Consider the following 15,940-nt stretch of genomic DNA (forward strand, 5'->3'; position numbering starts at 1 on the left):
TAAAGATCAGATGAGAAATAAATGAAAAGGAAATGAAGGAAACAATAGCAAAGATCAATAAAACTAAAAGCTTGTTCTTTGAGAAGATAAACAAATTTGATAAACCATTAGCCAGACTGATCAAGGAAAAAAGGAAATAGACTCAAATAAATAGAATTAGAAATGAAAAAGGAGAAGTAACAACTGACACTGTAGAAATACAAAGGATCATGAGAAATTACTACAAGCAACTCTATGCCAATAAACTGGACAACCTGGAAGAAATAGACAAATTCTTAAAAAAGCACAACCTTCCAGACTGAACTAGGAAGACACAGAAAATATAAACAGACCAATCACAAGCACTGAAATTGAGACAGTGATTAAAAATCTTCCAACAAACAAAAGGCCAGGACCAGATGGCTTCCCAGGCAAATTCTATCAAATATTTAGAGAAGAGTTAACACCTATCCTTCTCAAACTCTTCCAAAATATAGCAGAGGGAGGAGCACTCCCAATCTCATTCTACAAGGCCACCATCACCCTGATACCAAAACCAGACAAGGAAGTGACAAAAAAAGAAAACTACAGGCCAATATCACTGATGAATATAGATGCAAAAATCCTCAACAAAATACTAGGAAACAGAATCCAACAGCACATTAAAAGGATCATACATCATGATGAAGTGGGGTTTATCCCAGGAATGCAAGGATTCTTCAAATTACACAAATCAATCAATGTGATGAACCATATTAACAAATTGAAGGAGAAAAACCATATGATCATCTCAATAGATGCTGAAAAAGCTTTTGCCAAAATTCAACACCCACTTATGATAAAACCCCTTCAGAAAGTAGGCATAGAGGGAACTTACCTCAATATAATAAAGGCCATATATGACAAACCCACAGGCAACATTGTTCTCAATGGTGAAAAAGTGAAACCATTTCCACTAAGATCAGGAGCAAGAAAAGGTTGCCCACTCTTACCACTATTATTCCACATAGTTTTGAAAGTTTTAGCCACAGCAATCAGAGAAGAAAGAGAAATAAAAGTAATCCAAATAGGAAAAGAGGAGGTAAAACTGTCACTGTTTGCAGATGACATGATATTATACATAGAGAATCCTAAAGATGCTACCAGAAAACTACTAGAGCTAATCAATGAATGTGGTAAAGTAGTAGGATACAAAATTAATGCACAGAAATCTCTTGCATTCCTGTACACTAACGACGAAAAATCTGAAAGAGAAAGTAAGGAAACACTCCCATTTACCACTGCAACAAAAAGATTAAAATACCTAGGAAAAAACCTACCTAAGGAGACAAAAGTCCTGTATGTAGAAAACTATAAGACACTGATGAAAGATATTAAAGATGATATAAGCAGATGGAGAGATATACCATGTTCTTGGATTGAAAGAATCAACATTGTGAAAATGACTATATTACCCAAAGCAATCTACAGATTCAGTGCAATCCCTGTCAAACTACCAATGGCATTTTTCACAGAAATAGAACATAAAATTTCACAATTTGTATGGAAACACAGAAGATCTTGAATAGCCAAAGCAAGCTTGAGAAAAAAAACAGAGCTGGAGGAATCAGGCTCCTGGACTTCAGACTATACTACAAACCTACAATAATCAAGACAATATGGTACTGGCACTAAAACAGAAATATAGATCAATGGAACAGGATAGAAAGCCCAGAGATAAACCCACACACATATGGTCACCTTATCTTTGATAAAAGAGGCAAGAATATTCAATGGAAAAAAGACAGCCTCTTCAATAAGTGGTGCTAGGAAAACTGGACAGCTACATGTAAAAGAATGAAATTAGAGCACTCCCTAACACCATACACAAAAATAAACTCAAAATGGATTAAAGACCTAAATGTAAGGCCAGACACTATTAAACTCTTAGAGGAAGACATAGGCAGAACACTCTATAACATAAATGACAACAAGATCCTTTTTCACCCACCTCCTAGAGAAATGGAAATAAAAACAAAAATAAACAAATGGGACCTAATGAAACTTCAAAGCTTTTGCACAGCAAAGGAAACCATAAACAAGACCAAAAGACAACCCTCAGAATGGGAGAAAATATTTGCAAATGAAGCAACTGACAAAGGATTAATCTCCAAAAAATACAAGGAACTCATGCAGCTCAATATCAAAAAAAACAAAAACCCAATCCACAAATGGGCAGAAGACCTAAATAGACATTTCTCCAAAGATGATATACAGATTGCCAACACACACATGAAAGAATCCTCAACATCACTAATCAATAGAGAAATGCAAATCAAAACTACAATGAGGTATCACGTCACACCAGTCAGAATGGCCATCATCAAAAAATCTACAAACAATCAATGCTGGAGAGGGTGTGGAAAAAAGGGAACCCTCTTGCACTGTTGGTGGGAATGTAAATTAATACAGCCACTATGGAGAACAGTATGGAGGTTCCTTAAAAAACTAAAAATAGGACTACCATCCGACCAAGCAATCCCACTACTGAGCATATACCCTGAGAAAACCATAATTCAGAAAGAGTCATGTACGACAATGTTCATTGCAGCTCTATTTACAATAGCTAGGAAATGGAAGCAACCTTAGTGTCCATCAACAGATGAATGGATAAAGCAGATGTGGCACATATATACAATGGAATATTACTCAGCCATAAAAATTAATGAAATTGAGTTATTTGCAGTGAGGTGGATGGACCTAGGGTCTGTCATACAGAGTGAAGTAAGTCAGAAAGAGAAAAACAAATACTGTATGCTAACACATATATATGGAATCAAAAAAAAAAAAGGTCGTGATGAACCTAGGGGCAAGATGGGAATAAAGACACAGACCTACTAGAGAATGGACTTGAGGACACGAGGAGTGGGAAGGGTAAGCTGGGACAAAGTGAGAGAGTGGCATGGACATATATACACTACCAAATGTAAAATAGATAGCTAGTGGGAAGCAGCCTCATAGCACAGGGAGATCAGCTCAGTGCTTTGTGACCACCTAGAGGGGTGGGATAGGGAGGGTGGGAGGGAGATGCAAGAAGGAGGAGATATGGGAATATATGTATAGCTGATTCACTTTGTTATAAAGCAGTAACTAACACACCATTTTAAAGCAATTATACTCCAATAAAGATGTTAAAAAAGAAAAGAATTGTGAATCACTACATTGTACACCTATATATAATAAAGGAAAAAGTTCAAGGTGTTATTACTTAATTTGGTTATTTATCAAACACTTGGTTTATATCTGGCTTTCACGTGTAATGCCAATACGTGAGTGCTGGGTAGGTAAAGTATCACTTAAGGACTAATCCTCAAATATTTGTGTAACAGCCCAGAGTATATCACTATTTGAGTAGAAAAACCAAGGCTCCAAGCAGAAATGTTTTATCCAGATGACATTAAGTCCATTAAGGTACTGAAAACTAAATTTCATTGTATGCTAAACAAATCTGTTTTGATTTGGAGGTTAATAGATACTCTAAATTCTGATTACATATTACTCAGTCTGCTAGTCCAACCCAGTCTCTCATTTCACTCTATACCTTGGAATTTTATTCCATTAAGAGTTCCTCAGACATGAGTACAATGCCAGAAAGCCAGGAAGAGTGCAGGTCAACCTTAAAATGGAGATTTAAGCAAAAGGGACAAAAAGCAATGCATACAACTAGCCAGAAATAATCATGCATCCTTGAAACTGAGTCTTTACTTTCTAAGGTTAAAGCAATTTTTCCTTTGCCTGAGTGGCCAAGATCATAACTCTAATTCTTCACTTGTTTTTACTTTGTCAGATTTGGCCTCAGATTGCATGGTATTGATGTCAAACACAGTAAAGAGACCTAACATGAAATTCAAGCATCAGAAAAGCAGCATCACAAGTAACAAGCAAAAAGGAGCAAACAAAATGAAACAAAACCAAAACACCCTTGTTATCCATTCCCAGGATTTCTAGGACATGAATTAGTAAGGAATTAAACCAGAGAATCCCCTCTATATGGTAGAACTTTTTTCTCTAGGTGATTTCCACACATCAAAATAACCCACACGACAAATCAAGAGGATAGAACCAGATTGCTAAATCCTGTAACAGGCAAGAAAGCATCAGGCATCATCTAAGTCATTAAGTTGTGCAAGCTCTTACGCCTGATAAATCTGAAGTTTGACAAATGTATTTTGTTATTTTCATCTCTTTAGTATTGCATTATGTTTCTAAAAAAAAGTCTTGTATTTATCAATTTTGGAGCCCTAACTTCTGGAGTAGATAAAGCACCTCTTTGTTGTAGGAAAGCAGACTCTGAAGGGTATCCATTTACATAGAGAGGGGGGCCTCAACCATAGGATGGAAGAACTGCCCATTGAAAAACATGTATTGTATTTCTAAAAAGGTGTTCCCACATTTTTTTAGAAGAAATGTACTTGCAACTCTTTTCTGCATAGTCTTTGGTTCTTCTTTCACTGAACAGCACCATTACCCAGCTCCTCTTCCCACACTGCAATGATGAATACACTAAATGTAAGAAAATCATATGGGAACAGACATGAGTGGGATCAAATAGGTCCAAGAAAGCACAATGGTTGCATTTCAGGAGGTTGGATAATTCAATATTAGAATATTTGCCTCTGCACACCAAGATGCAAAGAGCAGCCAAGCCACTTCATTCAGCGAACCAAATAAGGTCTTTCCTCCTCAAAGAGAGTCTATGCTGTGGGGTAAATGCATTACAAGATCAGGCTTTCAGGGGAAAAAAGATGCTTTTCTTAAATGCTAGAAAACAAGCTGGTTTATTCATATGTGAATAGCCTGAAAGAACCTGGCTGACTCTTCCCTGACAGAAGAGAACTGTATATAACAATATTGTATTAACTTTGTATCGTGACCTGGTAACTAGACACAAACTGGAGTGCAAACCCCTTGTTCCTCAGGGAGAAGGTCTTTTTATTATTATTATTCTGAGATCCATACCAATTGTCAGTCATCATGCTGGGGGTGAGGTTTTTTCTGGTAATAGCCTGTCCCTGCCCCTTCTATCCATTTCAATGCGACCCTTTTATCTTTTATTGTAGAGCAGGTATTCAGCTAGTATTCAGGTTCCTTTCAGAGGGAACTGTTTCATATGTAGCTGTATATCTGTTATGTTTATGGGAAGAGGTGAGTTCAGGGTTTTCCCATGCCATTATCTCACTTTAGTACCTAGGTGTAAATTTTGACCCTACTGTAATAGCTAGAATTTATTGAATGCTTGCCATGTACCCAAAACTGCCCTAATTAACAACACTATAATTCAAAAAGATACATGTACCCCAATGTTCATAGCAGCGCTATTCACAACAGCCAAGACATGGAAACAACCTAAATGTCCATCAACAGATGAATGGATAAAGAAGATGTACATATATACAATGGAATACTACTCAGCCATAAAAAAGAATGAAATAATGCCATTTGCAGCAACATGCATACAACCAGAGATTATCAAAGTGAAGTAAGGCAGAAAGAGAAAGACAAATATCATATGATATCACTTATATGTGGAATCTAAAATATGACACAAATGAACCTACCTATAAAAGAGAAACAGAATCACAGACATAGAGAACAGACTGGTGGTTGCCAAGGGTGATGGGGTTGGGGGAAGGATGGAGTGGGAGGTTGGGTTTAGCAAATGTAAGCTTTTATATAGAGAATGGATAAACAACAAGGTCCTACCATATAGCACAGAGAACATATTCAATATCTATGATAAACCATAATGGAAAAAATATTAAAAAAAAGAATTATATATATGTATAACTGAATCACTTTGCTGTACAGCAGGAATTAACACAACATTGCAAATCAACTATATCTCAATTTTTAAAAACCTGCCCTAATTAAGCAAAATAAACATTATTTCATTTAATCTTGGTGTAGTCTAATTATCTTCACTTTACAGGTAAGGGAACTGAATCTCACAAATATGACAAAGCCATATCTAGAGCCAAGTAGCATTTCACAAATTATCACCAATAAATAATCAGTTACTTCAAGTGTTTTCTTCCTTCCTCACCCATTTGGCAGTCAGATACCACATAGAGAGATACTAAGGGTTGCTCTTTGCACTATGGGTGGGAAGGAAAGAGGAAAATTCATCTCACCAAAGCTGAGATTTTCTTCCCATAAGTAGAGTTTGCTTTCCTTGGCTTTTTCTTAACAAAATTTCCAACTTTGTGGCAAGAGACACTGAATAGCAAAAAAAAAAAGGAAGGAAGAAAAAGAAAAAATCTGTGTGCAAACCTGGACTAGATGGTAGGTTCTATGAGACATTTCTCATGTCTCCTTCCCAGACTAATTCACTATGTGCCTGATTCACATAAAAAGGAGTAGCTATCAGATATCAGTTGAAGATTCTTCAACTCTTAGTTCTGAAGCAAGAATTACGAAATCAATATACACATTACTTTAAAAATTCTAATGCAATGCGATTTTGGTATACCATAAAACTTAATATAAAAGAACTTCATTTTCCTGCCATCTCTTGGGACTAGGCCTAGATTCATTGATTTTCAATGTTCTCCATTAGAATCCACTCCATCATTTCTACTCCTTCACAGTTCTGAAAAACTTTTGCTCATAGCACCTGAATCAGACCACACAGGATTATAGAAGATACCCTATGCTGGACAAACCCTGCCCCACCCTGTCATGGAAATTTCATTCTCTGGTTCTTTGACAACAAGCCATCCCTGAAGCTGAGGAGGCAGGTCTGGGTGCCAGCCATCAGCTGTGAGTTGGAGAGCTAGAGTTGGCCCAAGCTCAACTGGGAGCCCAGAAACCAAGGTCCCCCCAGCCAAGCAGTGCCTAATTTCAGGCTGATTGCTTTGCTGAGAGTTTCCAGGGCACAGACAGTACCACTGAACAAATTCTGGATGGTTGTCTCCATAACTTGTGTAGCCATTGTCAGACTGGTGAGCTGGGAACTTTTTCCCAGACAGCCAAAAGCAGGTTTCACTCCAGCTTCTTCTACATTTCTTTCTTCTTCTTCTTTTTTAAAAATGTATTTATTTTTTTTATTTTTGGTTGCATTGGGTCTTTGTTGCTGCGCATGGGCTTTCTCTAGTTGTGACGACCGTGCACCGGCTTCTCATTGCGGTGGCTTCTCTTGCTGTGGAGCAGGGGCTCTAGGTGCACGGGCTTCAGTATTTGTGGCACATGGGCTCAGTAGTTGTGGTTCGCGGGCTCTAGAGCACAGGCTCAGTAGTTGTGGTGCATGGGCTTAGTTGCTCCGCGGCATGTGGGATCTTCCCAGACCAGGGCTCGAACCCGTGTCCCCCACATTGGCAGGCGGATTCTTAACCACTGTGCCACCAGGGAAGCCCCTACATTTATTTCTGCATTCAAAAAAACCCACAGGAATTCCTTAGCATGTCTTCTCTGCTTTTGTGTACTCCCAATATACAGCCTGAAATACAGTAATGTACTCACTAAATGCTTATTGAATGAATGAATGATAGAAATAATCAGAAAAGCAAGGATAACTATGTAAAAATAGGTTAAATTTTAAAACAGCTATTCTTCAACCTGACGTTATTGTCTAGATGCCAAGGGATGATTCCCACTATGTCTCAAACTTTAAGAACTTAAGAATCACCTGGGGATCTTGTTATAATACAAGTTTTGATTCACTAGGTATGTGATTGAGCCTGAGTTTCCACATGTCTGAAAATCTCCCAGGTAATTCTGTTGGCTTAGACCACATTTTGAGTAGCAGTTTCCTAATCAGCATCAACTAATTGGTCTTACCATCATTAGAATCTCAGTGAACTTCATGGGTCAGGCAAACTTATCCATGGTTAATAAAATAACATATATGTCTTGGCACACAATAAGCAATCAATTAAAAATAATCAAATCATAATTTCATCAGAAAGAAAATTTACCTAGTAAATTTTAGGTAATTTACCTAAATTTACCTAGTAATTAAAGAAAAGAGTTACATGAAAAATCTTCTCATTCCCATATCTCAGAATGAATTTCAGAACTTTCTACCAAGTGAATATAGTGTGCTCAGCTTTGAACCATGGCTTAAATTAACCAGTCAAATCTTCAGTTATAAAATGTCTTCAGATCAAGGTATAATTTTTCCAGATTTCTTCATGAACTTCATTCTCATGAGAAATGGAAAAATAGTGAAAACCTGATCAGTATTACAGAGGAGTTTTAAAGTTTTAACAATGTTGTTGGTTTAAAAAAGGAGTAAGAAAGTAGAGAGCAAAATGGAACTTAAATTGAGTAAAATTACAGATGAAGTTGTGCGTTTTTAGAAACTAAAGCCTTTGAGACAGAATGAAAAAGACAACATATCCCCATCAATAATTTAAAAGTGTGATTTTGGAAGAAGGTAATCATTTGTTTACAGTGAGGACTTATATTGGTATACAGTGGCTTCTACAAATTAAATAATTACTGGAAAGTCTCTACGTAAAATTTATTTCTTAACAAGCAATATTTAAAATAGTGGGTATGCTTAACTAGGAGCTAGCATGCAAGCTAGAATCTTCATAGGACTTAGAAAGTAAACATATAATTTAGAATGCAGAGAACTGAGTTGATTGCACTCCAAGTTCATGACACAGTCATCGACTGTCCATGCAAGGCTTTATTGCTTTATTTTTCTTCTTATCCTCAATCTCCACTCCCAATCCACTCCTCCACCTGTAGGAAATTACTCTAATATGTTTAGCACCTTTCCTGAACATGCGGGTATATTTGAAAAGAGGTACTGTTTTGTTGTGTGTTTATGTTTTAAATTTGCCAGGTAAATCATGTTACAGATCTCTTGTTATCTTACTTTTTTCTCTCAACACTATGTTTGAAAGACTTCTCCACATAACTCTCTCTTTAATTTGTTACCTCTGTGAATATCCACAACATTTCACCCATCTGCTCCCCTAGAGATAGATACCTATGTTGTCTACAATGTCCTGCTCTACAAATGATGTGTAATCAAGCATTCTTACACATGCCTCCTTATAAACCACAAGTTCCCCTGGAGTGGACTGGATGGGTCCTGGGACCTATGCATATGAAATTAAACTAAGTATCTCCAGACTGTTTTCCAGATTAGCTGTTGGAGTCTATAGATTCTGCTTTACCCATTGATCTGTTAGTTTCCTCTTTTTTTTTATAAGGGTTTCTTAAATATTCTAGTTATTATCCCTTGTCAGTTTTTGAGTTCTCAGGTAACTTCTCTCAGCCTATTCCCTGTCAGTTGACTTTACTGATGGTTCCCTTCATTGAATAGAAATTCATAATTTTTTATGTAGTCAAATTCATCATTTTTTATCTTATGCCTTGTACTTTTGGGGTCTTATTTAATAATTTTTCTGCAACTCAGAAACACAGAGATATTTTTCTGATGTATTTTTATTCACTTTGTAGTTTTATCTTTCATTCTTAAGCCTGTGATTAATCTAAACTGTGTTTTTGAGAACTAACTTTATTTTTCCCTATATAGTGGCTTGTTTTTCCACTGTCATCTAATGAAGAAACCATCCTTTTCTATTAAGTCCATTTCTATATATATCAGGTTCCCATGTAAACATGTACTTGTTTTTGAGAACTCGATTCTGTTCCATTGATCTATTTATGTTTCTGCACCATATTGTCTCATTTCTATGGCTTTGTAGTAGTCTTCTGTTTCAGGATTTACTTACATTTTTCTGAAATAACTACTTCATGACGTTTTTTTACTTGCTGGATTAAACTTACATTTGGGTAAGAATTTTGGCATCTATAATTCTAAGAGTCACATAAAATTATTCTTTCTTGAACTATTTGTAGCAGGTATGATTCCCCTATTTTTTCCTGGCTAAAAGGACATAGATACTGTAGCACACATAGATCTCTGATTTCAAGGAAGAATAGGTCTCTTTCTGACCTAGAAGATTAATCATGATTGATTTAATCCAGATATAGGAATTTTGCTCTCCTGTACCAGTGATTTCTCTCTGTATCTGTGTGTGACACACTTCTGGCCAAAGAAACATCACAGGTAGGACACATGCTTGGGAGCTCCCCATATATAAATAGCCTCACTTAGGGAAAGGCTTGCCCAATCCTCTTCCTTTCCTTGCAAATCTTGAGATTGTGAGACTGTAAGTTATAGCATGAGGTAACAACCATGAAGATAAAAAGGCAATACTAAGGATGGAAGAGAAGTTAGAAAAAAGCTAGGTTCCTGCTGGCATCACTAAGCAAGTGAATTAATTCTATCAAATTTAAGCACTATAATTTCTGTTGCATGAGAAAAATAAATCACTATTTGTTTAAGCATGGCCAAGATTTTTTGTGTCTTGATGCTATATTTATCCTGTATTATATATTCTCTGTCTGATACTAGGTTTTCCCAGAAGCAAACTGTAAGATAAGGATTCAAGATGTAAAAATACTATATAAAATATTAGCAAAGTACAAAGATATTTGAAAAGGACAATATATCAAGATCAAATTTGGTTTATTCTAGTAATACAAGGCTGATTTAAGATCTGAAAATCAATGTAATTCACTACATCAAAAGATTAAATTAGAAAAATCATATGATCATCTCAGTAGATACAGGAAAATGATTTTATTAAATTAAGCATCTATTCATGATAAAAATTACTACTATAGTAGAAATACATGGGACCAACTTATTGCAGAAAAAGGTATCTGTGAATCCTACTGAAAAAATCATACTGAATGGTAGAATAATGAAAGCTGTAACTCCAAGAATAAGGACAAGATAGGAACGTCTGCTGTTACCAATTCTAATCACCACTGTCCTAGCTATTGCAATAAGGCAAGGCAAGAAAAACATAAGAAAAAGATTGGAAGAAAAAAACAAAACTGTCATTTTTCCAGATAGTATAATAAGTATTTAAAAAATCCAAAAAATTCTACAGATTAACTATTAGAATTAATACATGAATTCAAAACAATCACAATATTTAAAATCTATTTTGTGTCTAAATACTAGTAACTAACAAATAGAATTTAAATTTAAAAAATTTAAATTTGGGCTTCCCTGGTGGCACAGTGGTTGGGAGTCCGCCTGCCAATGCAGGGGACACGGGTTCGTGCCCCGGTCCGGGAGGATCCCACATGCCACAGAGCGACTGGGCCCGTGAGCCATGGCCGTTGAGCCTGCGCGTCCAGAGCCTGTGCTCCGCAATGGGAGAGGCCACAACAGTGAGAGGCCCACATACTGCAAAAAAAAAAAAAAAAAAAATTTAAATTTAAAGAACATTTATAATAAGATTTTAAAAACACCTAATAGCTTAGAATAAATCTAATGAAAACTATGTAAAAACTCTATAAAATATTACTAAGAGAAATTAAATAAGAACTAAATAGTGAGATGTAGTATGTTCACATACTGTGAGTTACAATTGTAAAGATGTTAGTTTTCATGGTTCATCTTATAGATCCAATGAAATTCCAAACAAAATTCCAGCAGGGTTGTGTGTGTGTGTGTGTATGCATGAAAACTGGTTAACTTAAAAGCTATATGGAAATTTAAAAGGTCAATAACTCTGACCTCTTAAAAAAAACAAATTGGAAAACTTCCACTACTGGATATAAAGCTACTTTAATTAAGACAGTGATGCATTGGTACAAAAACAGACAAAGCCAAGATAACGATAGAGAATAGAGAGCAAGGTGGCAGAACAGGAAGCCCCATACCCTCTTTCCCCCCATGACATACTGACACAACAATACAGGAACCAATTCCCTTTGTGAGAAACTTAGAAACCAATTAAGAGACTCCTGTACCCCAGACGAGCACAAAATCAGTCACATCAAAGTGGGTAGGAAAACTCACAGCACTCACCATAATTCCTCCCCCTACTCAACGTGGCACAATCAGGAGAAAATTCCCAGATCTTAGCTTCTCCCTAGTGAGAGAAAGAAAAGATTGAAACATATGTCTAACATTTAGACTTTGGGTGGCAGCGGGGAAGGGGTGGCTGCCTGAAGGACTGGTCTCTGTCTTGCCTTAATCTAACTGACACGAAAGAGCACCAGATTGGAAGCCACTGAGAACAAGGCAACATTTTGGAACACTCACTTACCATAGACCCTTCCCCAGCTCAGTGGATCAAGTAGGAGAAAAACCCCAATTCTCTACTTCTCCCTGGGGAGGAAAAGAGTTGGAACATATATACAGCATTCCACCTTTTCTGTGGGCTGCCTGAGGACGGGTATCTGTCTTCTGTCTCAGAGCACTGATGGGACGTGATATACTCTAGATGCCCGGGGGTTGCTGAACAACAGAAAAGAGCTTGGCAGGTCGCTGCTGCCCCAGAGGGCCTGTGGAACAGCATACAGAGGGAGGCTGATATAGCTCCACACCTCTCCCTCAGGGGAAGGACAGGAGTGGAACATGTGTCCAAAATTCTGACTGAGTGCTGAAAGAAAACTGTCAACCAAGAATACTACATCCAGCAAAACTGTGCTTCAAAAATGGAGGAGAAACAAAGCTGAGAGAATTCATCATCACCAGACTTGCCTTACAAGAAATGCAATTTCATTTTCATTTAGTCATCCAAGGAAAATTTGTACCTATGTGCACAAAAAAAAAAAAAAAAAAAAAAAACACAGAAAAAAAGAATTTTCATGGCAACATTATTCATAAAATTTGGGGAAAAAAATCAAATGTCTATAAAGAATAGAATGGATAAATTACAGTTTATATGATAGGATATTACATAGCAACAAAACTGAACAAATTATTGCTACATGCACCATCATGGATGAACCTCATTAATGTAATGTTGATTTATAATAGCCAGACACAAAAGAATGATTTCTGTATGATTCCATTTTTATAAAATTTGAAAACAGGCAAAACTAATCTATGGTACTTAAACTCAGTGGTTATCTTTGGAAGAGTGACAGGGAGTAGTGACAGGAAGGGGCACAAAGGGAGTTTCTGGGGTCGGGTCATATCCTAGTTCTTAATCTGAGTGGTAGTTATGTGGGTGGGTACATTTTGTGATAAGTCATTAAGATATAAATTTATGATTTGTGAATTTTCCTATGTCAAGAAAAAGGCACATACTAAAAGGTATCCCTGCCACTACTGACTCTTATCCACTGGGCACCCATATCTACAATCCAACCCAGGGTAACCACATTTTTCTTTTTATTTGACCCACTCTGTGTTTTGTTGTTTATATTTTTTAATTAAGCTTTTTGTTTTGATGTAATTTTGGATTAACATTGCAACTGTAAGAAATAATACAGCAATATCCCATGTACTTTTTACCCAGTTTTCCCCATTGGTAACGCTTTGTAACACTATAGCAATATCACAACCAGGGTATTGACACTGATACAGTCAAGGTACAGAACATTTCCCTCACAAGGATCCCTTATGCTGACTTGTATAAACATATCTACTTCCCCCCTGTCCCAACGCCTGGCAACCACTAATCTGTTCTTCATTTTCATATTTTTTTCATTTTAAGAATGTTATAAGTGGAATCATACAGTATGCAACCTATTGGGATTGGCTTTTTCAGCTCGGCATAATTCTCTGGAGATGCATCCAGGTTGTAGTGTATTAGTAGTTTTTCCTTTTTACTGTAGAGTAGTATTCCTTGGTATTGATATTCCACAGTTTGTTTAGCCATTCACCTGTTATTTCTAGTTTGGGGCTAGTATGAATAAAACTACTATAAACATTTGTGTACAGGTTTTTATGTGAACATAAGTCTTCATTTATGTGGTTTAAGTCTCCAGGAGTGTAATTTTATGTCATATGGTAGTTGCATGTTTAGTTTTTTAAAGAAACTGACAAACTATTTTCCAGACTGGCTGTACCATCTTTCATTCCTGTCAGCAATGTATGATTGATCCAGTTTCTCTGTATTCTCTCCAGGATTTGGTGTTGTCACTATTTTTTATTTTATCCATTCTGATAGGTGTATAGTGATATTATCATGGTGGTGTTAGTTTGAATTCCCCTGCTGTCTACTGATGTTGAACATCTTTTCAAGTGTTTAATTTGCCATCTGTATATCTTCAGTGAAATGTCTATGCCTTTTGCCCATGTGCTAATTGGATGGTTTGCTTTTTACTGCTGAATTTTCAGAGTTCTTTATATATCCTAGATACTAGTCTTTTGTTTAATGTGTGGCTTGCTACTCCTTTGTCAGAAACATGTGTTTCTTCCCATTCTGGAGCTTGTCTTTTTATCTTCTTAAAGGGTCTTTCACAGAGCAATTTTTAAAATTTTAATAAAGTCCAATTTAGCAATTTTTCCTTTTGTATGTTGTTCTTTGATGTCAAATCTAGGAACATTTGCCAAGTCCTAGATCCTGACATTTTTCTCTTCTGTTTTCTTCTAAAAGTTTATAGTCTTATGTTTTACATTTAAGCCTGTGATTCGTTTTAACTTTTGTATAAAGTGTGAGGCTTAGGTTTAAGGTATATTTTTTTTAACATATGGATGTCCAATTGTTCCAGCACCATTTGTTTAACATTCTATCTTAACTCTATTCAATCGCTTTTTCACATCTGTCAAAAATCAGGCATGTTTGTATGTATTTCTGGGTTCTCTATTCTGTTCCAATGTCTATATGTCTATCCCACCACCATTACCACATAGTTATGATTATTTTAGCTATAATAGCTCTTGAAGTTGGAAAGACGGATTCCCTCCCACTTTATTCATCTTTTTCAAAATAGTTCTAGCTACTCTAGTTCCTTTTTCTTTCCATGTAAATTTTAGAATAATCTTGTCTGTATCCATAAAAAATATTGCTTGGATATGTATTAAGCCTGTTCATCAATTTGGGAGAATTGACAAGTTGAGTCTTCCAATATATAATCAGATATTTCTATTTACATATTTAATTTCTTTCATCAGTATTGTATACTTTTCAGCATACAAGTCCTGTACAAGTTTTGCTAGATCTACACTGAAGTATTTCATTTTTTGAGAGATTGTAAATGATATTTTAATTTTAGTGTCTATGTGTTCATTACTAGTATATATACATACAATTGATTTTTATATGTTTATCTTGTATCCTGCAACATTGTTGAACTTAGTTATTAGGTATTCTCATGTTATATTTGTTTAATCTCATTCTTTTTCTCATTTTCTTGACATTTAAGTCCTTAAGAATCTAAAATATGCTACTTTTATAGTATAAATTTCACATGAATTATATCTGAACTTCTTGAGGGTCAAATTTTACTGGCCACTGATTCTCACACATGGTTGATTATTTCCATGTGTGTTTTATATTCTGGAGGTTATGATCTCTTTAGTGACACATTATTAGCAGGAACTCAACATAACCTGGTTTATGCTGTTCGTGTGATTTTACATTTTCTTCTCAAGCACTCAAGGGATAGTATGATCTTAGGACTGATTTTTACGTCAACTAAAAATATATAGATGGATTAGGGCATAGCCACAATTAAGTTATTTGAGAAGAATTTTTTCTACTATGAAAAAAGAATTTTTTTCCTTCTATGCTGATGAGATTAAAAAGACTGGGAAAATGCCAGAATTTTTCTGGTCGATTTTGCACACAGTGTATCGTTCTTTGAGGGTTTAATTTCAGCATCTCTGAGTTCAAATTTCCTACCTCTTATAGCCTGTTTTGTTTGACCACCAAGACCAAGTCCCTTGGTTAGTGAAACCAGTATCCAATCTCTAAGACAACCACAATATCAACTCATCTTTATTTCTTTGGTGTTCAACATTCCTACCCCCCCCATTTTGGATCACTACTGATTTCCCTTACTTTCTTAGAGTTCAGTTATACATTTAAGGTGATTCGTTATACTTTTTCCAACATTTCAGGATATTTTGTAGTATGAAGGTTTTAATTCTATTTAGACAGACATAATGTCAGTTAAATTATTTTCATTAATATTTTACTTAGAA

The 15,940-nt window shown here is 35.9% G+C and overlaps 1 long non-coding RNA gene across 1 annotated transcript in view; it reads right to left on the reverse strand.

Annotated features, from left to right (window-relative positions):
• The window catches only part of LOC117200544 (uncharacterized), a 78,313-nt gene extending 66,213 nt beyond the window's left edge, over positions 1 to 12,100 (reverse strand). Inside the window, exon 1 of the long non-coding RNA XR_004482129.2 lies at positions 11,867 to 12,100. This is a non-coding gene — a long non-coding RNA (uncharacterized LOC117200544). The remainder of the gene's footprint in view (positions 1 to 11,866) is intronic.
• Between the last annotated feature and the right edge of the window lie 3,840 nt (positions 12,101 to 15,940).

The sequence above is a fragment of the Orcinus orca genome, chromosome 3 (assembly GCF_937001465.1).
Source record: "Orcinus orca chromosome 3, mOrcOrc1.1, whole genome shotgun sequence".
Lineage (NCBI taxonomy): Eukaryota > Metazoa > Chordata > Mammalia > Artiodactyla > Delphinidae > Orcinus > Orcinus orca.